Source organism: Canis lupus, chromosome 8, assembly GCF_011100685.1.
Source record: "Canis lupus familiaris isolate Mischka breed German Shepherd chromosome 8, alternate assembly UU_Cfam_GSD_1.0, whole genome shotgun sequence".
Classification (NCBI taxonomy): domain Eukaryota; kingdom Metazoa; phylum Chordata; class Mammalia; order Carnivora; family Canidae; genus Canis; species Canis lupus.
Window position 1 is genome coordinate 12,586,728 of NC_049229.1, and position 20,686 is coordinate 12,607,413.

The 20,686-nt window shown below is 39.8% G+C and overlaps 1 protein-coding gene across 5 annotated transcripts in view; it reads left to right on the plus strand.

The window, feature by feature from the left end:
* Positions 1–20,686, plus strand: part of NPAS3 (neuronal PAS domain protein 3) — an 845,222-nt gene that overhangs the window by 474,620 nt on the left and 349,916 nt on the right. The gene's annotated exons all lie outside the window — the stretch shown is intronic.

Consider the following 20,686-nt stretch of genomic DNA (forward strand, 5'->3'; position numbering starts at 1 on the left):
TCTTTCTCTCTCTCTTCCACTGCTCCTCCTCCCACTCATGCTTGCATGCTCTATCAAATAAATAAATAAACTAATCTTTAAAAGTAAATAAAAAATAAAAAGCAAAAAATGTCGATTCACCAAGACTTAAAGCACTTGCTAGCTCCCAGTGATCACTGGTGATAAAAAATGGTCACTGGTCCTTTTTAATAAAATGTTCTTAAGATTACCAACCAAAAAAGTTTTAAAATAAATTTAAAAAATTTTTAAAAAGATAACCTACCATACTATTGGATCTTTAGGTTATGGTTTGCCTATAGTGAAACATGAATATATTTAATTTGGTATATTTGTATTCTCATATTCTTTTCTACTCAAATATATGAAATTTGTATATGTAGATACATATATATATAATATAAACATCTATACATGCACATACACAGATAAACACTTCCCAAATCCTTTGTTTCATTTTAATAATTCTCTTAACCTTTTACAGATTTTTTTAAAAACTTCTTTTATACTCTTCTTGATGGAGAACCTGGGAAGAAAAAAAGTAATTTCCCCTTTTTCCCCCTGTGGCAAATCAGCATTATATAATCTTGCTAATTAAGTGTCCCTGACCCTTCCTGATTTATTGTCTAATACCAGATATTGTGTGTGTGGGGGGGGTGCATACTTATTTTACCATCTCTAAAGGTTTTATAAGCCCAAGACCACTCAGACTCCAGCTTTTCTGACATTTTTATTTTAGTTCCATGCCATGTTTTTTTTTTACCCCATCCTACTTAACTGTATTCCGTCCTCATTTTACGTGTCCTTTTAATATCTATATTAATAAGCCTGCTCCAGCTCAGTAATTTTCATTTATTCTGATGCCTTTCTCTGTTTTACTTCTTCATGTGGATCATTGTAGTGACACTTCCTCTTTCAGAATCTCCCATTTGCCTTGAGATACTCCATTTTAGAATCTCAAGTCATGGGTATTAGGCTTTTCTATTCATCACATATCTGCATCTGCACACCTAGAACTCAGGGTATATGACTGAGGATACTCAGCCTTCCCTTTCTTCCTAATAATGACCATACCATAATGTTATAGCTTTTTCTCAAAGTTCCTGCCTACATCTATTTCATCAACAGCCACCTCCCAATTTTGTCGAGAAGTCAACATGCAGGGTTGAAAACATGCAAAACAAGTGATGTGAATTGTGGCAGACAAAAATTGGGCTTAACCCTTGGAAAAAGAAAGCTTTGGGGAACATGAAACTGTCTTCAAATATTTGACGGACTGACTTGAGGAAAAAGAGTTAGTTTTGATCTGTGTACTCAGAGGAATTAGAATTAAGACCAGTAACTGAATTGATATTAATCTCGCTATAAAGGCAACTGAATCTAAACTGGTTGAATATGGAATGACTAGTCTCATGACAATTTTGCATCTGGAAGTGTTCAATGACTGTCAGGCCATCGTGGCAAGGTCAGCAGAGATGGCATTCATGTGTTGACCTGGCTGACATTTACAGCTCCTTCACCTCTGAGATTGCATGATTTTTATGTTCTAATTTTTATACCATATTCAAAAGAGATTTAGATAACTCCATGAAAATCAGTGCACATCTATATGCATTTCTTCCTTTTCCTTCTGAAAGATGAAATTGCCTATAAGACAAGAATTTATCAGATGCTCTGCTTTTAGTTGAGTAATACTCCCAGCAGATATGCCAATCCTGAAGTTTCCCTCATTACCATGTTAGTATTCTGCTGCCCAATTGGATAATCTCCTTTCCAAAATCATCCTCCTTATCTAACACCAGGCATCTGTAATCCTCCTTGACAACAACCTCAGTGATTTCTTACTTAACCCAAATACTCTCCATTGTGTTGGCATCTTCTAAAACTATTTTTCCCTCTAGAATTATGATTATATTCTGGTTTGTTTGTTCTAAACAGGACTATACTACTCCTCCCCTAATTTGTTGATTGTATTTCTTTTCATCATTGTGTGTTCTCTGTCCCCGTTCTCCATATATGAGCCACATTCCACTGAGTCTTGGTGTAACTGTGATATACTGCTCACTTCTGTGTGTTAAAATTTATATTATTCAACATGGTACGAATATTTCAGATTTTTTTGTTTTATTGCCTATCCTTTATCCACTAGTACATGTATTCCTAAAGCCATAAGTATTAGGTGCAAAACTTCTGCTATCATTTTATCTTTGCCAAATACACTGTCTTGTGCAGTATGCCCTTAAAGAGTTTTACCTGGGCCTCACTCAAGCTTTGCCATGTGCCTCCAGTTTCCCCTCTAAACTCTCTTGATCTGCCAGACATCTGCTTCCTATTCTTCATAAGAATTTCTCTATCTTGAGTCAGAAAAACGAATTATGACCCTGTTACACAATTTTTAAAATATATTTTTAATTTCAAAAAAATTGGTTCCCACTCTTCTTCCAACCAGATTTCTCATACCAAATCATTACTACAATGATGGAAATATTTCACCAGTACCTCTTATTTCAGACCTAAAGCTTTAAAAGTCCTAAAGGCAAATTGAAACACCTTCTTGAACTATCATTTATTGTCACTTGAATCAACAGTAGTGGATAGGAGTTTGTAGATTCAGTAGCATATTCTTTTGAGAAACTATGAACATCTTGCTTGGCCATGTTGAACCATCAACCCATCAACCAGTAAAAAGTCACCAGTGCCCCCACTAGCCCTCTTTCTCTGGAGGCCATGCCAGAAACTCTCTCTGGGCTGATATCTATGCCTCCTCTTTGGGCCCAGAAAGTATTTTCTTTAGAAGATCTGAACTCACCTGTAGTGGGCAGTGCCATTTATAGATTTTATTGCTTTAGCGGAATCTAGTTTTCTCTTCTTTTCCTTGATGATAGCTTCAGTTCTCTAATCTTCTGATATTCCATTTGATTCAACATCAACCCCACTGAAATCTTTTTCTTCCAGTTTTTATCTTGGATTATTTTTTCCATCTTCTCTAGGAACGCTTCATCCTTTCTAATAAGCTGGAGGATACATAGATATTCCTCAAACTCTTTCACTTTATTTGCTAGATAGTTTTTATCTCATTCTTCTCTCAGAGAAGACAGGTAAAAACTTGTTACCAATCTCAGCAGAAAATTCTTGATTCAACTCAGCAATTTCTATTAAATCACTCTTGATGGTTTTTTTTAATGAAATAATTCTAATCTATTGCCTAGTTTCTTGTAAGCTTTATTTTCCAAAATCTATGGTTTCCTGTAAATTCTAGTTAAGTTTTCTGTAACTTTAATTTTTGAGGATGAAGTCTATAGGTTTATTCATGCATGATCTGACAAATGCTGAAAAATGAGAGAGAAAATAATATTTGCATGCTACCTAATGTTCACTAATACTATGTTTACTTGAAGTAAAATGCTATGTTTCAGGCTGATGGTAAGCTCATTAACTAATACAACTACATTTGCATGTAGCCATTTATTGTATAATGCATCTTACAGATATTTACCAGATGGCAATATACACCAGATGGTATTCTGAATGGTGGGATACACTTACAAGCAAGGCAGGTGTCTTCATCTAAAGGAGTTCACAATCTGCAGAGAGAAAAGTAGACTTAGAGTAGAAACCCAATATGCTAAGTGCTATCATGTCAGTGTATATGCACTCTAATGTGGACCTAAAGAACCATCTTAGCTTTGTAGTAGATTTAGAGAGTCTTTGTAGAGAGAAGGGTATTTGAAGCTGAATTTTGTTGTTTGGTCACATGAGCAAGAGAATTCTAAGTAGAAGAAATTTCTGTGTCTTTACAAAGGCACAGAAACACAAAAAGCATGACCTACAATGGAAGTTATTAAGTTGTATACGATGGTCGCAATCAAGAGAGCGAGGGAAGGGTGAAAGAGAATGTCTGTGTATTGGAGGGGTGTGTATCTGTCTGTTGGAAGTAGGAAGAAAAGTATTGACGTAGCATGAGAAGTTATTGGTCCTCATTTGCCATGTGAAGAAATTTGAACTTTTTATGCTAGGCAATGACTTTTTTAGTTTAAAAATGTGACTATAATATAAAAGAGGACTTAGAGGTCAGAAATAGCTCAGCCTTGGAGGGGAAAAAAAAGGTTGTGAAGATTTGAAGCTAAGGTTGAAGGAGTGAAAATAGAGGAAAGGTGAGATTCAAATGACACTAAGAAAGTATAAGAGATGAGGTTTGAGGACTGAGAAGACATATATGAGGCAGAGGGGACAGGCTGACTCCAGTGTGTCTGGCCAGAATACTTGGGTAGATGGTAGTAAAAATTAATAGAGTTGAATCATGTGGGAGATGGCATAATCTGGGGAGCAGTGGGGAAAACGATTGAGATCGATTTAAATGGGGAGGTAAAGAGTTTGAAGTATCTTTAAGACATACAAATAGATACATACTTGATTTGAGTCTGAAACCTAGGAGACTTAGAGATGCAGATTTGGAGGCCATATGGGTTTTGGTAAAAGTCATGGGCTTGGGGGAAATCATCTAAGAAAATACGAAGTTTGAAGATGAGAAAATCAAGGATGCAGAACCCTAGGGAATTCCATAACATAAGATGAAAACTGATTTTATCTGTCTAGGAAACAGGGAGAGGATAGAATAGGAACCTTGAAGAGAGAAGTAAAGATTTGGAGTGCCAGTTGGAAAAGCAGTTCACAAAGTCTGCATGAAGGGATTGCTGAGAGTGGCACTGGTGCTGAGAGCCCATCTAAGTTCTGATAGCATACACTTGTGTCTTGCTGTATGCAGTAGACTGTACTTGTTGATACACAATGTTGCAGTTGTCCTTACCAACTAGATTATATTCTGACCCCCATTGTCCCTAGTTGGCAAGATCATGTTAAATTGAGACAATCTTGCAAGGCGGATTCCATTGACACTTAATTTTGGTGATCTGCCAGTCATAGTGAGGATCATCTCTCTGCCATCATCTGAATCCTTGATGAAAATGTCAGAGAGTCCCTAAGACAACCATTAAGTACTGCTGAAAACTGCTTTCCCACTTCCAAACCTCTGCACAGATGTGGTTGCAAAATAGCAGCATCTAAGCATCTGGGCTGGCTCGGTCAGCACAGCCTCAGAATGAACAAGCCAAAATCTGTCGGCACCAGACGCCAGCCAAAGCCAAGAGATGGCTGAAATGATCTAATTAAAAAGAGGAAACCCTAACATACTTGTGGCCAAAATAACCATCAGTGGAACTGAAAAGGCACTTGGACGGAGAAGATGAGGTGGAGGAGGAAAGAAAAGAAAAGAAGCAATTTTTAATAAGAAATTAGCCCTGATGCCCAGGGAGAGTTAACTACCCCAGTGCTACCAGGGTGGAAGGAGCAAGTGGAGGTAGTGCTGTGTGAAGCATGTCTGTAGCATATAGATGTACCTCCAATGGTAAGGCTGAGTCTTAGGACAACTAGGTGTGTGTATGTCCTATATGATCTCTCCAACTCCACCCCTACACCCTACACCCACTCTTATCCCTGTTCATTTAAGGAGTTTTCTGAGTAGATGGAATTCCCCATATCTTAGTGAGGGAATCAGCAAGCTACAGCACAGGAGCAAATCCCAGCCTTCTGCCTATTTTTTCTTTTATAAATAAAGTTTTATTGGAACACAGCCATGCTCAATCATTTATGTATTGTCATGGCTGCTTCCACACAAAATGGTGGAATTGAATAGTTGCAACAATGTATGGCCCTTGGTGCCTAATATATTTATATACTCTGGCCCTTTACAAAAAAAAAAAGTTTGCTGACCTCTTCTCAACACTCCTCCTAGAGAAGCAGCTGTGCCTAAACTCATTTTATATGGTTGAACCATTCTATAGCATAAACACACACGAACACACATACACAGGAAACTGAGGATTCAATGGCTAAAAAATGCATTCTGACTCTAAATTATATATTTCTTAAATGTTGCATAGACTTTGTTTGGATTCTCCTCTTTTCTCCCCCCCAGGCTTCATCTTAATCTTCCCAAGCGAAATCTGTCCTTTGCTTCATGTTGTCTTGTAACCATATTTCAATAGCACTTAATCAGTGATAAAACTGCTTTGATTTATTCCCAGCTGTGGATATTATTGTTGAAATCTGTGTAAGTGTTCCGACGTGTTATGATTGGAGCAATAGCATTTAAGAGTCCAGAGGCAAGTCAGAAAATTAACAACTGAGTTTTCTGATGCCTAAATTAACTGCACAGACAGCGCTGAGTACAATGAGAAAGTTGTGTAGAAACTTGCTTGTCAATACGGGAAAGTGTTGGAATGGCTCACCCATTAAAAGTATTCTGTCTCAAGGACAAGTTCTCATTGGATATACTCCCCAAAGGCAGTACCAGAATTTCTTATAAAGGACAGCTGGCTGCTCTTTTCTTCTGGGACACTTTTTTGTCATGCAACGTATAGATTGTTGATGCTAGAAGCACCAAACATGACATTTCTCCCATTCTACAGTAAGACTGAGCCCCAGTATGTACCTTGTAGTGGGCTCTGCTGATGCATCCATAGTCCTTCTGAAAGATCAAAAGAAACGAAAGAAAAGGGTCCATTGCAAAAAAACTTAAAGAAAAAAACAAAGAAAACAAAACAAAACAAAGAAAAGCAAATTTTTGCAAGGTGACTTGCAACCCTAGTGTCTAGCAATATCAGACCTTAAGAGAATAGTCTTCCAAACTACTTTTTAAAAATTCTTGCATTAATCACAAAATGAGATAGAGAAAATATTTGCATCTAGATTATATTCCAAATTTTCACATTTAATGTCTGACACTGTTTCTTCACATAAGCCTCTCTTAAATGCTCGTTCATATTATATTGTTGCCTTATTTTTGTTTTTACTGCTGGATTGCTTGTAGTTTGAGTTGTACTATACTTCAGCATTGGACATGATAGGTCATCATTTACTCTTTTTTCCAAATCTGAATTTATGCAAATTGGAGAGAGAAGTTTCCAGTACATTATTTTAATTGTCATCGATTGGTTTTATTTAACTTTCTTCATCTATTGTTTATAAATATCCTCACATATAGTTAGATGTTGTTAGATAGCATTATTGATCATCATGATTACAAGGTATTTACTGGGCTAAAGGTATTTACTGAACTGTATATAAACTCAAGATGTTCTGTTTTTTATAAGACAATTATCTTTTGATGTCCTCAGGAGGTCTGTAGCTGTGTCTTAAGTCTTCTTTATTTGAAATAATGATATTTGATCATTTCCTAACCAGAGCTGAAAATATCATACCGTCAAGCTGTTTAGTATTACTCCATTGCTCTAGATCAAATTGTTTATCTCCCCAACTATTCTGTGATCCCCTTGAGAGCCAAGACCCAATATTATATCATTGAATTTCATATGTATTATCCAGCATCCAGTATCTGGCAAACAAAAAAAAATGCATGCTTAATAAACACAGGATAAATAGGGAAATTCCTTGTCCTAGATCATCTATTAAAATAGTACCAGAACCCAGGGATCCCTGGGTGGCGCAGCGGTTTGGCGCCTGCCTTTGGCCCAGGGCGCGATCCTGGAGACCCGGGATCGAATCCCACGTCGGGCTCCCGGTGCATGGAGCCTGCTTCTCCCTCTGCCTATGTCTCTGCCTCTCTCTCTCTCTCTCTGTGACTATCATAAATAAATAAAAATTTAAAAAAAAACTCGCTTAAAATAGTACCAGAACCCACATATTCTTATTTGCCCTATGTGCCCTTTTATTTCCCTTTATGTTCATTGATGAGGTGTAGTAGTTAAGAAAGTAGACTCTTGGGTTCAGAATCTCTAGGTGTGGTAAAATGGGAATCTGAGTTCTTCTACTTCTTAGCCATGTGACCTTGATCAACATGTGGGCATCAGCTCCATCAGTTACACAATGGTGACAACAGAACATACCATATAGGATATGTGAGGATGAACTGAGATAATGCCCTTAAGTGCCCTGCACATTCTAAGTGCTCAGCAAATGTTACCTTTCATTTAACCTTCTCTCTTGGTCATTTTTTAAAGGAGATTTACTTACCTACTTACTTGCTTACTTACTTACTTATTTGAGAGAAAGTGTGAGGAGGGGCAGAGGGAAAGAATCTTCAAATAGACTCCTCGCTCAGGATGGAGTCCAGTGCAGGACTCAGTCTTGTGACTCATGAGATCATGACATGAGCCAAAACCAAGAGGCAGTTGCTTAACCAACTGAGACATGCAAGAGACCTGCTATTGGTCATTTTTATACATTGAATCAAGTGTTTTATAATAGGTACTTTATAAGTTTAAAAAATATTTTAACATGGGGGCACTTGAGGCTCAGTGATTGAGTGTCTGCCTTTGGCTGACAGAGTCCTGGGATCAAGTCCCACACTGGGCTCCCTGAAGGGAGCCTACTTCTCCCTCTGCCTGTGTCTCTCATGAATAAATAAATAAAATCTTTAAAAAAATATTTAACATGAATAATAAATATTAAAATATCTGCAACAAAAATGTGATCTATCATGATGATTTCTTTTAGATTCATCTCATTCTTTTTTCTTTTTTTTTAAGATTTTATTTATTTATTCATGAGAGACACAGAGAGAGAGAGGCAGAGACACAGCAGAGGGAAAAGCAGGCTCCATGCAGGGAGCCCGATGTGGGACTCGATCCCAGGACTCCAGGACCACACTCTGAGCCGAAGGCAGACGCTCAACCTCTGAGCCACCCAGGAACCCCTTCATCTCACTCTTTTTATTTCACTTTTTAATTATAGTTGTATAAGCACTAGAATAGCTCAGATGGGCCGATGATTTTTGTGCATTATCATGTACCCATTTTACAGAGATAAAAATTAAGGTATAAGGAAAAGATGTAAGTCTTCCTAAGGCTACTCGGAATAAGCAGGAAGAAACAAGGTCTACACTACAGTTCTGTAAAGTCTTCCTTTCCTTGTAAGACACTGTGCTGAAATATCCAGGCAGGTATCATCTGCGTCAGCGGGCAGGGTGTGGGTTTTCTGTGTCAGGTGCTGTATTTTGCTGAAGTCTGCTAACAGCCTAAGCACTCAGTTCATAATGAGATTAAAATCTGTTCTTAAAAAAGAAAGAGTTGAGAATGTGTTGCAAAACCCTTTTGTCTCATCATATTAATGTTGATGTCCTCTTATCCCAGAACTTGGCTGAAGCTGGAGCCAAAATCTATATTGGTTTAATTTTAAGTGGCCTTGTGAACAAGAGTGTCCAGACAATGAAGGGACCGAAAAATACTTAGAGCACTCACGCTCCTGAATGTGGACTCTCAGACAGAGCTGGGCCTTCTCAAAGCAGACTGTACTCACATGCTTAATGTTTCTGTGAAGGAGGAGCTGGATTTTGAGACCCTCGCCACTTTTTTGATAGTCACAGAGGCAGACTGGACTCATCAATGAGAATGGGATTAGATAGGGGGAAAATTTTTAATTTTCTAATCTAATTTGAAAGGAGCTCCTCAAAAAGTAAACAACGTTCTTCTAAACTCTTTTTAAGGAAGAATACAGAGGAGCTGTTGAGTAAGTATTAAAAAAATCAACTCCTAATGTACAGTCTGATGGTCTGTTAGATCAGATGTAGCAATTACCTTTTTTTTTTTTTTTTTTAAGATTTGATTTACTTATTCATGATTTACTTATTCATTACTTCCTGCAGGAAGATTTGATTTACTTATTAATAAGATTTGATTTACTTATTCTCATGATTTACTTATTCATGAGAGATTTACTTATTCATGATTTACTTATTCATTACTTCCTGCAGGAAGCCTGATGTAGGACTCGATCCCAGGACTCCAGGATCACAACTTGAGCCAAAGGCAGACACGCAATTACCTTTTTTTTATAATAAATTTATTTTTTATCGGTGTTCAATTTGCCAACATACAGAATAACACCCAGTGCTCATCCCGTCAATTGCCCCCCTCAGTGCCCGTCACCCATTCACCCCCACCCCCACCTCCTCCCCTTCCACCACCCCTAGTTCATTTTCCAGAGTTAGGAGTCTTTATGTTCTGTCTCCCTTTCTGATATTTCCCACACATTTCGTCTCCCTTCCCTTATATTCCCTTTCACTATTATTTATATTCCCCAAATGAATGAGAACATACAATGTTTGTCCTTCTCCAATTGACTTACTTCACTCAGCATAATACACTCTAGTTCCATCCACGTTGAAGCAAATGGTGGGTATTTGTCGTTTCTAATGGCCGAGGAATATTCCATTGTATACATAAACCACATCTTCTTTATCCATTCATCTTTCGATGGACACCGAGGCTCCTTCCACAGTTTGGCTACTGTGGACATTGCTGCTAGAAACATCAGGGTGCAGGTGTCCCAGCGTTTCATTGCATCTGAATCTTTGGGGTAAATCCCCAACAGTGCAATTGCTGGGTCGTAGGGCAGGTCTATTTTTAACTCTTTGAGGAACCTCCACACAGTTTTCCAGAGTGGCTGCACCAGTTCACATTCCCACCAACAGTGTAAGAGGGTTCCCTTTTCTCCGCATCCTCTCCAACATTTGTGGTTTCCTGCCTTGTTAATATTCCCCATTCTCACTGGTGTGAGGTGGTATCTCATTGTGGTTTTGATTTGTATTTCCCTGATGGCCAGTGATGCAGAGCATTTTCTCATATGCATGTTGGCCATGTCTATGTCTTCCTCTGTGAGATTTCTCTTCATGTCTTTTGCCCATTTCATGATTGGATTGTTTGTTTCTTTGGTGTTGAGTTTAAGAAGTTCTTTATAGATCTTGGAAACTAGCCCTTTATCTGATACGTCATTTGCAAATATCTTCTCCCATTCTGTAGGTTGTCTTTTAGTTTTGTTGACTGTATCCTTTGCTGTGCAAAAGCTTCTTATCTTGATGAAGTCCCAATAGTTCATTTTTGCTTTTGTTTCTTTTGCCTTCGTGGATGTATCTTGCAAGAAGTTACTGTAGCTGAGTTCAAAAAGGGTGTTGCCTGTGTTCTCCTCTAGGATTTTGATGGACTCTTGTCTCACATTTAGATCTTTCATCCATTTTGAGTTTATCTTTGTGTATGGTGAAAGAGAGTGGTCTAGTTTCATTCTTCTGCATGTGGATGTCCAATTTTCCCAGCACCATTTATTGAAGAGACTGTCTTTCTTCCAGTGGATAGTCTTTCCTCCTTTATCGAATATTAGTTGACCTTAAAGTTCAGGGTCCACTTCTGGGTCCTCTATTCTGTTCCATTGATCTATGTGTCTGTTTTTGTGCCAGTACCACACTGTCTTGATGACCACAGCTTTGTAGTACAACCTGAAATCTGGCATTGTGATGCCCCCAGATATGGTTTTCTTTTTTAAAATTCCCCTGGCTATTCGGGGTTTTTTCTGATTCCACACAAATCTTAAAATAATTTGTTCTCACTCTCTGAAGAAAGTCCATGGTATTTTGATAGGGATTGCATTAAACATGTAAATTGCCCTGGGTAACATCGATATTTTCACAATATTAATTCTGCCAATCCATGAGCATGGAATATTTTTCCATCTCTTTGTGTCTTCCTCAATTTCTTTCAGAAGTGTTCTATAGTTTTTAGGGTATAGATCCTTTACCTCTTTGGTTAGGTTTATTCCTAGGTATCTTATGCTTTTGGGTGCAATTGTAAATGGGATTGACTCCTTAATTTCTCTTTCTTCAGTCTCATTGTTAGTGTATAGAAATGCCACTGATTTCTGGGCATTGATTTTGTATCCTGCCACGCTACCAAATTGCTGTATGAGTTCTAGCAATCTTGGGGTGGAGGCTTTTGGGTTTTCTATGTAGAGTATCATGTCATCGGTGAAGAGGGAGAGTTTGACTTCTTCTTTGCCAATTTGAATGCCTTTAATGTCTTTTTGTTGTCTGATTGCTGAGGCTAGGACTTCCAGTACTATGTTTAATAGCAGTGGTGAGAGTGGACATCCCTGTCTTGTTCCTGATCTTAGGGGAAAGGCTCCCAGTGCTTCCCCATTGAGAATGATATTTGCTGTGGGCTTTTCATAGATGGCTTTTAAGATGTCGAGGAATGTTCCCTCTATCCCTACACTCTGAAGTTTTGATCAGGAATGGATGCTGTATTTTGTCAAATGCTTTCTCTGCATCTAATGAGAGGATCATATGGTTCTTGGTTTTTCTCTTGCTGATATGATGAATCACATTGATTGTTTTACGAGTGTTGAACCAGCCTTGTGTTCCGGGGATAAATCCCACTTGGTCATGGTGAATAATTTTCTTAATGTGCTGTTGGATCCTATTGGCCAGTATCTTGTTGAGAATTTTTGCATCCATGTTCATCAGGGATATTGGTCTGTAATTCTCCTTTTTGGTGGGGTCTTTGGTTTTGGAATAAGGTGATGCTGGCCTCGTAGAACGAATTTGGAAGTACTCCATCTCTTTCTATCTTTCCACACAGCTTTAGTAGAATAGGTATGGTTTCTTCTTTAAACATTTGATAGAATTCCCCTGGGAAGCCATCTGGCCCTGGACTTTTGTGTCTTGGGAGGTTTTTGATGACTGCTTCAATTTCCTCCCTGGTTAGTGGCCTATTCAGGTTTTCTATTTCTTCCTGTTCCAGTTTTGGTAGTTTGTGGCTTTCCAGGAATGCATCCATTTCTTCCAGATTGCCTAATTTATTGGCATATAGCTGTTCATAATATGTTTTTAAAATCGTTTGCATTTCCTTGGTGTTGGTAGTGATCTCTCCTTTCTCATTCATGAGTTTATTAATTTGAGTCTTCTCTCTCTTCTTTTTAATAAGGCTGGCTAATGGTTTATCTATCTTATTAATTCTTTCAAAGAACCAACTCCTGGTTCTGTTGATCTGTTCCACAGTTCTTCTGGTCTCGATTTCGTTGAGTTCTGCTCAAATCTTTATTAACTCTCTTCTTCTGCTGGATGTAGGTCTACTTGCTGTTTTTTTCTCTAGCTTCTTTATGTGTAAGGTTAGCTTTTGTATTTGAGTTCTTTCCAGTTTTTGAATGGATGCTTTATTGCGATGTTTTTCCCCTTAGGACTGCTTTTGCTGCATCCCAAAGATTTTGAAGGGTTGTATCTTCATTCTCATTAGTTTCCATGAATCTTTTTAATTCTTCCTTAATTTCCTGGTTGACCCTTTCATCTTTTAGCAGGATGGTCCTTAACCTCCACGTGTTTGAGTCCTTCCAAACTTCTCCTTGTGATTTAGTTCTAATTTCAAGGCATTATGGTATGAGAATATGCAGGGGACGATCCCAATCTTTTGGTATCGGTTCAGACCTGATTTGTGACCCAGTATGTAGTCTATTCTGGAGAAAGTTCCATGTGCACTTGAGAAGAATGTGTATTCAGTTGAGTTTGGATGTAAAGTTCTGTAGATATCTGTGAAATCCATCTGGTCCAGTGTATCATTTAAAGCTCTCCTTTCTTTGGAGATGTTGTGCTTAGAAGACCTATCTAGTATAGAAAGAGCTAGATTGAAGTCACCAAGTATAAGTGTATTATTATCTAAGTACTTCTTCACTTTGGTTATTAATTGATTTAAATATTTGGGAGCTCCCACATTCGGGACATATATATTGAGGATTGTTAAGTCTTCTTGTTGGATAGATCCTTTAAGTATGATATAGTGTCCCTCTTCATTTCTCACTACAGTCTTTGGGGTAAATTTTAGTTTATCTGATATAAGGATGGCTACCCCTGCTTTCTTTTGAGGACCATTCGAATGGTAAACGGTTCTCCAACCTTTTATTTTCAGGCTGTAGGTGTCCTTCTGTCTAAAATGAGTCTCTTGTAGACAGCAAATAGATGGGTCCTGCTTTTTTATCCATTCTGAAACCCTGCGCCTTTTGATGGGGTCATTAAGCCCATTCACGTTCAGAGTTACTATTGAGAGATAATGAGTTTAGTGTCATCATGATATCTATTCAGTCCTTGTTTTTGTGGATTGTTCCACTGAACTTTTTCTTAAAGGGGAATTTTAAGAGTCCCCTTAAAATTTCTTGCAGAGCTGGTTTGGAGGTCACATATTCTTTCAGTTCCTGCCTGTCTTGGAAGCTCTTTATCTCTCCTTCCATTTTGAATGAGAGCCTTGCTGGATAAAGTATTCTTGGTTGCATGTTCTTCTCATTTAGGACCCTGAATATATCCTGTCAGCCCTTTCTGGCCTGCCAGGTCTCTGTGGAGAGGTCTGCTGTTACCCTAATACTCCTTCCCATAAAGGTCAGGGATTTCTAGTCTCTTGCTGCTTTAAGGATCTTCTCTTTATCTTTGGAATTTGCAAGCTTAACTATTAGATGTCGAGGTGTTGAACGGTTTTTATTGATTTTAGGGGGAAATCTCTCTATTTCCTGGATCTGAATGCCTGTTTCTCTTCCCAGATGAGGAAAGTTTTCAGCTATGATTTGTTCAAATACATATTCTGGCCCTCTGGCCCTTTCGGCGCCCTCAGGAACCCCAATTAAACGTAGGTTTTTCTTCCTCAGGCTGTCGTTTATTTCCCTTAATCTATCCTCATGGTCTTTTAATTGTCTGTCTCTTTTTTCCTCAGTTTCCCTCTTTGCCATCAACTTGTCTTCTAAGTCACTCACTCGTTCTTCCACCTCGTTAACCCTCGTCGTTAGGACTTCTAGTTTGGATTGCATCTCATTCAATTGATTTTTAATTTCTGCCTGATTGGTTCTAAATTCTGTAGTCATGAAGTCTCTTGAGTCCTTTATGCTTTTTTCTAGAGCCACCAGTAGCTGTATAATAGTGCTTCTGAATTGGCTTTCTGACATTGACTTGTAATCCAGATTTTGTAACTCTGTGGGAGAGAGGACTGTTTCTGATTCTTTCTTTTGAGGTGAGGTTTTCCTTCTAGTCATTTTGCTCAGTGCTGAGTGGTCAAAAACAAGTTGTATTGGGAAAAGGAGAAAAAGAGAGGAGAGAAAGAAGGAAAGAAAAGAGAAAAAGAAAAAAGAAAAAAGGAAGAAAAAAAGAAAAAGAAAGAAAAGGAAAGGAAAAAAAGGGTGGGGGAAGCAAACAGAAATCAAAAAGCAAAAAAAAAAACAACAACAACAACAACAAAAAACAAAAAAAAACAAAAAAAACACACGGAGATGTATCTTCTGATTCTGTATACTTTAAGTTCCTTGACTTCCCCTGGAACTTGTCCTTCTAGCTGGTGTTCTGGGGGAGGGGCCTGTTGTGCTGATTTTCAGGTGTTAGCACTTGGGGGAGCTGCTCAACCCCCTGCCTGGTGCAGGGCTCAGTGGGGGTTGTTTACCCCGTGAGGCCCCAGGAGGAACAACCGCAGTGGCGGGGCCAGCTCTGCAGCCCTGGAGTCAGCCCCCGCAGTAGCTCCGTTGCTCTCCGTCTGCAGGGCCTGGAGGCTCCGGGGCGGGGCCGCTGATCTGCTCAGCTCGGGGCAGGAGCGTCCTCGCTGTCCTGGGCCCTCCCGGCCTCTGCCTGTCCCGGGCGGAGGCCGGATCCTGGGCTGTGTCCCGGCGCCCTGGGCTCCAGGGCCTGTGCTGTTGGATTCCCGCTCCCGCCCCACAGCCCCCTCCGCGGAGCCGCCCCCGAGCCTCCAGGTTATTATTTGGTTATTAATTGATTTAAATATTTGGGAGCTCCCACATTCCCACATTATGGGAATTCCCACATCCCCCCCCAGCTGCTCCGGGTCCCGCCGTGCGCGCTGCAGCCCTTAGGGAGCTCGGCGCACTCTCCCAGGGCGCAGGTGCCTGTTAGTGTCCCCGGGAGCCCGAGGGCATCCCCGCCCTCCTGGGTCCTGCTCCAACTCCCTGCGGGCCCCTTTCCGCCCGGGAAGGTCGGTGCAGCTCCTGCGTCTCCGGGTCGGGGCTCTCCTGTCCTGGGGACACTCGCCCCGGCCTCAGCCCGGCTCCTCGCGGGGCCCCTCCCCCTTGGAGGCCTTTGTTTCTTTATTTCTTTTTCCCCGTCTTCCTACCTTGATAGAAGCGTGAACTCTTCTCACTGTAGCATTCCAGCTGTTCTCTCTTTAAATCTCAGGCCGAATTTGTAGATTTTCAGGATGATTTGAAGGTTATCTAGGTAATTTGGTGGGGACAGGTGATTTGGGGACCCTACTCTTCCGCCATCTTGCCCCTCCCCCCTGCAATTACCTTTTTTTAACCAAAAATTATACTACATGTATTCCTATTCAAGTTAAAATCCCCTCTCTGTTTCTTATTATGTTTGGGTACGCATGGTTCCTTTTTGCTGAAGGGGAAAAAATTAGGTACCACAGGATGACTTTCTTCCCTGCAATGGAGCAACAACTAAATGAAATGATCGTGAGTGGCAGTGGTTGTTGATGCTCACACTGACGTGCATGTGGACTGTGGTCATTTTGAATGAGCCAAGCAATCTCCAAGCTCAAGTGCAACCTCATTCAGGTGTGCCTGTCTGGCCAGGCCCCCGCTGCTTGGTGAGGTGAAGAGTGCTTGGTCTCTTCCGGGCTTGTCTCAGCTGGGGGTCCGTTGTTAAGACCTGCCTGAAAGCTACCAAAATGACATTCTCCGGTGTGATTGAGTTTTAATGTAAGATTACAACCATAGATCAAAGTAAGGAGGACATTTGGGCAGGGGTTCTTAAGAATTTTAGAGCCAGAGCATAAAGAAGATAATTATAGCGTGTGATTTAGGGTTGTTTCTGCATGTGTCACTCATGAGCAAGGCTTGTCCTCTAGCTTATAAAGGGCTTTAGCAGCCCCCTTCTCAGTATTTCCTATTATTTAGGATCTAGAAGACCTTTTAAGGAATGATTAAAGAAACCAGAAGTCTTCTATAAATGGCTTTTCCTGATAATGAAGATCTGCCTTTTTTACACAGAAAGCATATTCTTTCACTGTGATCTGTGAATTCTAGAAAAGAAAAGAGAAGAAAATGGGATGAGAAATCTATTGAGTCAAAGTCCTTTTGTTCTGACTTCCCCAGTTCAGAGTTTATGGTAATTCAACCTCAGATGGGCTTAAGTTTACCTTTGCATTGTTGACATATTTTCTAAAAGTCTTAGAATAACAGAATCACGTTCCTTACCTGGAGACCAATATAGAAATTCCTCTTCAACTTTAGGGCTTCAGGAAAATTCAACCCTCCTGATGACCTGATATGCTTCCCTTTATTAACTAAGTGTTACTCTGCAACTCCAGAGGTTTTCCTTTTCGCCATGCCTACAGGGTACCAAGGTCCATGCACAGTTACGGTTCTTTCCTTCAGCATAGGAAAATAGACCCTTTTTTGTAATTAACTGGCTTTGTACCTGCATAATAACAGGCTTATAGTTCTATATTTTCTATATTCACTGTGCCAAAAAAAGTATGTTACATGAAATCCTCTTCATGAAATTTGTTCTTAAACTTTAAATTTTTTGTCATGTAAGAAGTATATGATTCTTTTTTAAAATAGTAGAAAATATAGAAAAGCAAAAGTAAAATGACCCTCCATTTCACCCATCAGGGAATAATTTGCTTTTAATAATGTGGTTACCTAACCCTCTGTGGGTCACCCATACAAATGGGATAACAAAGAGTCTCCACCCAGAATGTAGCTTTCTAGGCATACTGTGAGTATAAACATATTTATCCATGAACCGTGCTTAGAACAGCACCAGGAGCAAAATATGTGTTTGACAGTGGTTAGCAGTTATTGCCATTGCTGGGCATTTTATTCCAGACCTTTTTTCCTATGCATGTGTCAAATCATTTTCTTAAGTACATATGGGCATAAATTCACCAGAATCATGGTTTTTGAGAGCTGCGAGGGGTCTTGGAGTTTATCTAGTTTCTCCACAGGGGATGCAGGAGCTCAGGTGGGGAGTTCTTTCAACTGCCCTATTCTAAGATCCTACCCAGGACCTACTGAGTAAAAATGCTAAGAATAGATATGTGTATTTGGGGGGGTGGGGGTGGGGATGAGATGATTCTGATGGGTGTGCCTATTGATGAGACCCACTGAGCTATGGCCAAATCTCCTTTCCCAGGTGCAGAAGGGAAGCACCTGAAGGCTGAGTGAGAAGCTTCAAAATCACACAAGTGTATAGTTGGAACCAGAGCAGAGCCTGGATCTTTGAACTGTTGGGGTCGCTTCTACCACACAGAGGGCCACCAGGCATGTTTAAAGAGATAAGCGTTTTATATGAATTTAGCCCCACAGTAATCTATTATATCCAGACAGTTGCTGCGAATAGAACTCCATTTTAAGATAAACTGTAATGTTTGGAAGCAGTTAATTCAGGTTACCAAACATGCAGTTGTTGAAATTTTGTAAAAACAAAGCAAAGAAAAAGTGCTTGTTTTCGTTCATTCATTCATTAATGAAGCGTTAAAGCATTTGTATTTTACTGATTCAGTCTGTCCTTCATTCATCAGTCTTAATTAGTGAAATTTTACTACATTTTACTACATCCTAAGTTTAAATGTTTTGAGGAGAGAAGAGGAAGTTAGTGAATTTAAAGCTTTTTAATGAGCACGTTCCATTGTGAAACTTTCAGGGTCTTCTTCATTGGACAAGGTGGAGCTCTGGTGCAGAGTATTTACATTTGAGGATGGGCACCAGTGTGGCATTTCCTATCATTCCAGGGAGTTCATTTCCATCGTAAAAATTTAGAAAAAGAATCCTTAGACACGTCCTATGTTTAAGAAACTACTAGAAGAAAAAGCCAAGAGCTTGAAGGCTGCATGAGCTAAGTATGTGATTGGGGGGGGGGGGTGGTTGCAATGTTTCTGAATATTACAGGTACATCTATAGTCTTGTATGACACTGCCCTCTCCACTGCACATGACTGATTCTGTAAGGATCTACATGGAGGTGTTTAGATGTTTCACCGTGTCTGCTTGACATAAACTAATGATGTAGACTGCTAAACATGGTGACATGATTAAACAGGATGTTAATTAGTGGCTCCTCCAAGAGTCTCAATCCTTCTTTTTAGCAGCTTTTGTTATGCATGTACAAAAGTTAAAGAGACAGAAATGGCTATTGCCTGTGTAGCATCTGCTAATGGCAACAGGATTCAAGAAAAAAAAGCATTTAAGCTACCCAGTAAGACAGATCAGGTCCATCTTCTTGTCCTGGGGGTTGTCCAAAACCATGTCTTTGTGGGAAGGAATATGGCAATTTTCCTGCAAGCAGTAATCATTTGTACTATTACTTAGTTGTCATGTATTGATGATCCCATTTCAATCAAACATATCTCATTCAGTGAGCTTTTGATGGGAGGAATTTTTGGAAGGGTTTAGGAAGGTTAAATCTGTGAGACATGGCTTCCATCTGGAATGCATTAGCTACAAAGATTTATTAGTCAGAGTGCCTCTGCATAATGTTCCATGGAAAGCGGGCCCTGCATCTAATTTCCAGCATGATGTCTATATGAGGAGTGATCTTTGAAATATCATAGGTGACAATCAAGTTTGTTATAAAAATAGTAAATGCCTAGGGTTTTCATGGTGGCTATTTTAAATCCCTCATGAGGGCTGCTAAGCAGGTAGTTGATTTGTTGACAAATGATAAAACTTGAGGAATAGCAACATGCATGAAATTTTAAAATGGGATGGCCCTTTTAAGCAGAAGAAAGACTCTTGGGACAATTATGAACATTTGGTGCTTTCATTTACCTCTTCTCTGGGCATGATAGCGTTAGAACATAATAAGACTAGTACTCAACTCCATGGAGAAGTGCATCTCCCTTCTGATTAAGATTGTTTTTAAGAGCTAGTGTTGTTGATCAATAAATGAGGCAGGGAAAGCTTTAGAACCTCTCCTACATTAGCCTGAGACCACAGTCCTGAGCTGTAATATGATTGGTATAAATTAGAGATTATGGAGGTGCTAGAACTTCCACCTCTACTGATTACATGTGAAAAGAACGCGGAGCTGGTATGTAGCTCAGGCTACCTGTGATGCCATACTTTTAAAGGATAGCCCACATAAAAGTAGATATGAGGGTAAAATTGGCATTTGGGCTGCAGAAAGCAGGATCAGACAGCGGCCAGAAGCCTCCTCATCTTCCGGCTGAAAAGGCAGCACAAGCCCTGGGGAGGGCTTCCCTCCTCCCCACCTGCCTTGTTCTCAGTTGCCAACATTAAGGTAACATAATGGGAGCAGATCCAGTCCAACGAAAGCTTTTTTATATCATCAGGAGGCAATAATGGCTTAAAGTGCCTTCCCTGGCTGTAGCGTATCTTCCTGAAAAGGGAAGAGCAAAGGATTAATACCAGGTGGAGGGCGAGTCACCGTCCAAATGTTTGTCTGTTGAATTTAGGTCACACCACAATGCCCAGTTGTGTCATTCCCTCTCAGTGCAGGAAAAAGTGTTCTGTATCCTGGATACAAGTTCAGTACTAAATTGTTCTCCAAGGATTACAAGGGAAATGCTGGAGCTCAGCAATTTTCTTTTACCCTCGTGTTGGGCTTCTGAGCCATTGGACAGTTTTGTGCCAGACAACAGAATTGAAAGTGAGGTAGTGCTAGCCACAAAATGCATTTTAGAGAGTGAAAAGAGCTTTTACCACAAGACCTCAAAGAGCAGGGCTTGGGGTTTTCACCTTCTGTGTGAACATTTATAGGATCCTTAGCTTGAAAAGTTTCTCTTGTGTATCCATGGTTAATGCTAGGGAGACCACAGCTAGAGCAATACCCCCCACTCCCAAGGAAGACACTTTCCCAGGAACCCACTGACAGCACCCTTGTAAGGTAGGAGGTG